The sequence below is a fragment of the Anser anser genome, assembly GCF_964211835.1.
Source record: "Anser anser genome assembly, chromosome: 12".
Taxonomy (NCBI): domain Eukaryota; kingdom Metazoa; phylum Chordata; class Aves; order Anseriformes; family Anatidae; genus Anser; species Anser anser.
Genome location: NC_139733.1, coordinates 269597 through 275965, shown reverse-complemented (window position 1 = coordinate 275965; position 6369 = coordinate 269597). Strand labels below are relative to the sequence as shown.

General features: G+C 57.4%; 1 long non-coding RNA gene across 1 annotated transcript in view; it reads right to left on the bottom strand.

Moving 5' to 3' along the window:
• The window catches only part of LOC310880202, a 97246-nt gene that overhangs the window by 27823 nt on the left and 63054 nt on the right, over window positions 1-6369 (bottom strand). The gene's annotated exons all lie outside the window — the stretch shown is intronic.

Genomic DNA, 6369 nt, shown 5'->3' with positions numbered 1-6369 from the left:
GCCTTCTCCTCAGTAGCTCACACATGCCGAGACGTCCAGTACGGATGGCTCATCCGCAACCTCCACGCCAACGGTGCTTCGCTCTTCTTTATCTGCATCTACTTACACATCGGACGAGGCCTCTACTACGGCTCCTACCTATACAAAGAAACCTGAAACACAGGAGTAATCCTCCTACTCACCCTAATAGCAACTGCCTTCGTAGGGTATGTCCTACCATGAGGACAAATGTCATTCTGAGGGGCCACCGTAATCACCAACCTATTCTCAGCCATCCCGTACATTGGGCAAACTCTAGTAGAATGAGCCTGAGGAGGATTCTCAGTAGACAATCCAACCTTAACCCGATTCTTCGCCATCCACTTCCTACTGCCCTTCCTAATTGCAGGAATCACCCTAGTCCACCTAACCTTCCTACACGAATCAGGCTCAAATAACCCACTAGGAATCGTATCAGACTGCGACAAAATCCCATTCCACCCATACTTCTCCATTAAAGACAGCTTAGGGCTTACCCTAATAATCACCCCTCTAATAGCACTAGCCCTATTTTCACCGAACCTCCTGGTTCTTGGAATCCTAGTTGGGAGTGGTTGGCCACATGAGATGTACAGGATTTTTACCTGTGATTTAGTCTTGACAAGGCTATGTAACTGGTTTACTAACGTCTCATAAGAAAGAAGCATGAGCGGTTAATGCAGTTGGCTTGAAACCCATCCCCAGTGGTGCAAGTGCACTCTCTGAACTCACTGCAGTGCATCCCCAGTGGTGCCAGTGCACTCTCTGCACTCACTGCACTGCATCCCCAGTGGTGCCAGTGCAATCTCTGGACTCACTGCAGAGCATCCCCAGTGGTGCCAGTGCACTCTGTGGACTCACTGTAGTGCATCCCCAGTGGTGCCAGTGCACTCTCTGGACTCACTGCACCGCATCCCCAGTGGTGTCAGTGCACTCTCTGGACTCAGTGCACTGCATCCCCAGTGGTGCCAGTGCACTCTCTGGACTCACTGCAGTGCATCCCCAGTGGTGCCACTGCACTCTCTGGACTCACTGCACTGCATCCCCAGTGGTGCCAGTGCAATCTCTGGACTCACTGTAGTGCATCCCCAGTGGTGCCAGTGCACTCTCTGGACTAACTGCAGTGCATCCCCAGTGGTGCCAGTGCACTCTCTGGACTCACTGCAGTGCATCCCCAGTGGTGCCAGTGCACTCTCTGGACTCACTGCACTGCATCCCCAGTGGTGCCAGTGCACTCTCTGGACTCACTGCAGTGCATCCCCAGTGGCTCCAGTGCACTCTCTGGACTCACTGCACTGCATCCCGAGTGGTGCCAGTGCACTCTCTGGACTCACTGCACTGCATCCCCAGTGGTGCCAGAGCACTCTCTGGACTCACTGCACTGCAGGCCCAGTGGTACCAGTGCACTCACTGGACTCACTGTACTGCATCACCAGTGGTGCCAGTGCACTCTCTGGACTCACTGCACTGCATCCCCAGTGGTTCCAGTGCATTCACTGGACTCACTGTACTGCATCTCCAGTGGTGCCAGTGCACTCTCTGGACTCACTGCACTGCATCCCCAGTGGTGCCAGTGAGCTCTCTGGACTCACTGCACTGCATCCCCAGTGGTGCCAGTGTACTCACAGGATTCACTGCACTGCATCCCCAGTGGTGCTAGTGCAGTCTCTGGACTCACTGCAGTGCATCCCCAGTGGTGCCAGTGCACTCTCTGGACTCACTGAAGTGCATTCTCAGTGGTGCCAGTGCACGCTCTGGGCTCACTGAAGTGCATCCCCAGTGGTGCCAGTAAACTCACTGGACTCACTGCACTGCATCCCCAGTGGTGCCAGTGCACTCTCTGGACTCACTGCACTGCATCCCCAGTAGTGACAGTGCACTCTCTGGACTCACTGCACTGCATCCCCAGTGGTGCCAGTGCACTCACTGGATTCACTGCACTGCATCCCCAGTGGTGCCAGTGCACTCTCTGGACTCACTGCACTGCATCCCCAGTGGTGCCAGTGAAGTCTTTGGACTCACTGCACTGCATCCCCAGTGGTGCCAGTGCACTCTGTGGAGTCACTGAAGTGCATCCCCAGTGGTGCCAGTGCACTCTCTGGACTCACTGTACTGCATCCCCAGTGGTGCCAGTGCACTCTCTGGACTCACTGTACTGCATCCCCACTGGTGCTAGTGCACTATGTGGACTCACTGTACTGCATCCCCAGTGTTGCCAGTGCACTCTCTGGACTAACTGCAGTGCATCCCCAGTGGTGCCAGTGCACTCTCTGGACTCACTGCAGTGCATCCCCAGTGGTGCCAGTGCACTCTCTGGACTCACTGTACTGCATCCCCAGTGGTGCCAGTGCACTCTCTGGACTCACTGCAGTGCATCCCCAGTGGTGCCAGTGCACTCTCTGGACTCACTGCAGTGCATCCCCAGTGGCGCCAGTGCACTCTCTGGACTCACTGCACTGCATCCCCAGTGGTGCCAGTGCACTCTCTGCACTCACTGCACTGCATTCCCAGTGGCGCCAGTGAAGTCTCTGGACTCACTGCACTGCATCCCCAGTGGTACCAGTGCACTCTCTGGACTCACTGCACTGCATCCCCACTGCTGCCAGTGCACTCTCTGGACTCACTGCACTGCATCCCCAGTGGTGCCAGTGCACTCTCTGGACTCACTGCACTGCATCCCCAGTGGTGCCAGTGCACTCTCTCGAGTCACTGCACTACATCCCCAGTAGTGCCAGTGCACTTCACTGGACTCACTGTACTGCATCATCGGTGGTGCCAGTGCACTCTCTGGACTCACTGCACAGCATCCCCAGTGGTGCCAGTGTACTCTCTGGACTCACTGCACTGCAGGCCCAGTGGTACCAGTGCACTCACTGGACTCACTGTACTGCATCACCAGTGGTGCCAGTGCACTCTCTGGACTCACTGCACTGCATCCCCAGTGGTTCCAGTGCATTCACTGGACTCACTGTACTGCATCTCCAGTGGTGCCAGTGCACTCTCTGGACTCACTGCACTGCATCCCCAGTGGTGCCAGTGAGCTCTCTGGACTCACTGCACTGCATCCCCAGTGGTGCCAGTGTACTCACAGGATTCACTGCACTGCATCCCCAGTGGTGCCAGTGCACTCTCTGGACTCACTGAAGTGCATTCTCAGTGGTGCCAGTGCACTCTCTGGGCTCACTGAAGTGCATCCCCAGTGGTGCCAGTACACTCACTGGACTCACTGCACTGCATCCCCAGTGGTGCCAGTGCACTCTCTGGACTCACTGTAGTGCATCCCCAGTGTTGCCAGTGCACTCTCTGGACTCACTGCAGTGCATTCCCAGTAGTGCCAGTGCACTCTCTGGACTCACTGCACTGCATCCCCAGTGGTGCCAGTGAAGTCTTTGGACTCACTGCACTGCATCCCCAGTGGTGCCAGTGCACTCTGTGGAGTCACTGAAGTGCATCCCCAGTGGTGCCAGTGCACTCTCTGGACTCACTGCACTGCATGTCCAGTGGTGCCAGTGCACTCTCTGGACTCACTGTACTGCATCCCCACTGGTGCCAGTGCACTATGTGGACTCACTGTACTGCATCCCCAGTGGTGACAGTGCACTCTCTGGACTAACTGCACTGCATCCCCAGTGGTGCCAGTGCACTCTCTGGACTCACTGCAGTGCATCCCCAGTGGTGCCAGTGCACTCTCTGGTCTCACTGCAGTGCATCCCCAGTGGTGCCAGTGCAGTCTCTGGACTCACTGCACCGCATCCCCAGTGGTGCCAGTGCACTGTCTGGACTCACTGCAGTGCATCCCCAGTGGTGTCAGTGCACTCTCTGGACTCACTGTACTGCACCCCCAGTGGTGCCAGTGCACTCACTGGACTGACTGCACTGCATCCCCAGTGGTGCCAGTGCACTCACTGGACTCACTGCACTGCATCACAGGTGGTGCCAGTGCACTCTCTGGACTCACTGCAGTGAATGCCCGGTGGTGCCAGTGTGCTCTCTGCAGTCACTGCACTGCATCCCCAGTGGTGCCAGTGCACTCACTGGACTGCATCCCCAGTGGTGCCAGTGCACTCTCTGGACTCACTGCACTGCATCCCCAGTGGTGCCAGTGTACTCTCTGGACTCACTGCAGTGCATCCCCAGTGGTGCCACTGCACTCTCTGGACTCACTGAACTGCATCCCCAGTGGTGTCAGTGCACTCTCTGGACTCACTGAAGTGCATACCCAGTTGTGCCAGTGCACTCTCTGGACTCAATGCACTGCATCCCCAGTGGTGCCAGTGCACTCTCTGGACTCACTGTAGTGCATCCCCAGTGGTGCCAGTGCACTCTCTGGACTCACTGCAGTGCATCCCCAGTGGTGCCAGTGCACTCTCTGGACTCACTGTACTGCATCACCAGTGGTGCCAGTGCACTCTCTGGACTCACTGCACTGCATCCCCAGTGGTGCCAGTGCACTCTCTGGACTCACTGCACTGCATCCCCAGTGGTGCCAGTGCACTCTGTGGAGTCACTGAAGTGCATCCCCAGTGGTGCCAGTGCACTCTCTGGACTCACTGCACTGCATCCCCAGTGGTGCCAGTGCACTCTCTGGACTCACTGTACTGCATCCCCACTGGTACCAGTGCACTCTGTGGACTCACTGTACTGCATCCCCAGTGGTGACAGTGCACTCTCTGGACTCACTGCAGTGCATCCCCAGTGGTGCCAGTGCACTCTCTGGACTCACTGCAGTGCATCCCCAGTGGTGCCAGTGCACTCTCTGGACTCACTGCACTGCAGCCCAAGTGGTGCCAGTGCACTCTCTGGACTCACTGCAGTGCATTCCCAGTGGTGCCAGTGCACTCTCTGGACTCACTGCACTGCATCCCCAGTGGTGCCAGTGCACTCTCTGGACTCACTGCACTGCATCCCCAGTGGTGCCAGTGCACTCTGTGGAGTCACTGAAGTGCATCCCCAGTGGTGCCAGTGCACTCTCTGCACTCACTGCACTGCATGTCCAGTGGTGCCAGTGCGCTCTCTGGAGTCACAGCACTGCATCCCCAGTGGTGCCAGTGCAATCTCTGGACTCACTGCACTGCATCCCCAGTGGTGCCAGTGCACTCTCTGGACTCACTGAAGTGCATCCCCATTGGTGCCATTGCACTCTCTGCACTCACTGCACTGCATCCCCAGTGGTGCCAGTGCACTCACTGGACTGACTACACTGCATCCCCAGTGGTGCCAGTGCGCTCTCCGGAGTCACAGCACTGCATCCCCAGTGGTGCCAGTGCACTCACTGGACACACTGCACTGCATCACAGGTGGTGCCAGTGCACTCTCTGCACTCACTGCACAGCATCCCCAGTGGTGCCAGTGCATTCACTGGACTCACTGGACTGCATCACCAGTGGTGCCAGTGCACTCTCTGGACTCACTGCAGTGCATCCCCAGTGGTGCCAGTGCACTCTCTGGACTCACTGCAGTGCATCCCCAGTGGTGCCAGTGCAGTCTCTGGACTCACTGCACTGCATCCCCAGTGGTGCCAGAGCACTCTCTGGACTCACTGCACTGCATTCCCAGTGGTGCCAGTGCACTCTCTGGACTCACTGCACCGCATCCCCAGTGGTGTCAGTGCACTCTCTGGACTCAGTGCACTGCATACCCAGTGGTGCCAGTGCACTCTCTGGACTCACTGCACTGCATCCCCAGTGGTGCCAGTGCACTCTCTGGACTCACTGTAGTGCATCCCCAGTGGTGCCAGTGCACTCTCTGGACTCACTGCAGTGCATCCCCAGTGGTGCCAGTGCACTCTCTGGACTCACTGCAGTGCATCCCCAGTGGTGCCAGTGCACTCTCTGGACTCACTGCAGTGCATCCCCAGTGGCGCCAGTGCACTCTCTGGACTCACTGCACTGCATCCCGAGTGGTGCCAGTGCACTCTCTGCACTCACTGCACTGCATTCCCAGTGGTGCCAGTGAAGTCTCTGGACTCACTGCACTGCATCCCCAGTGGTGCCAGTGCACTCTCTGGACTCACTGCACTGCATCCCCACTGCTGCCAGTGCACTCTCTGGACTCACTGCACTGCATCCCCAGTGGTGCCAGTGCACTCTCTGGACTCACTGCAGTGCATCCCCAGTGGTGCCAGTGCACTCTCTCGAGTCACTGCACTACATCCCCAGTAGTGCCAGTGCACTTCACTGGACTCACTGTACTGCATCATCGGTGGTGCCAGTGCACTCTCTGGACTCACTGCACTGCATCCCCAGTGGTGCCAGTGTACTCTCTGGACTCACTGCACTGCAGGCCCAGTGGTACCAGTGCACTCACTGGACTCACTGTACTGCATCACCAGTGGTGCCAGTGCACTCTCTG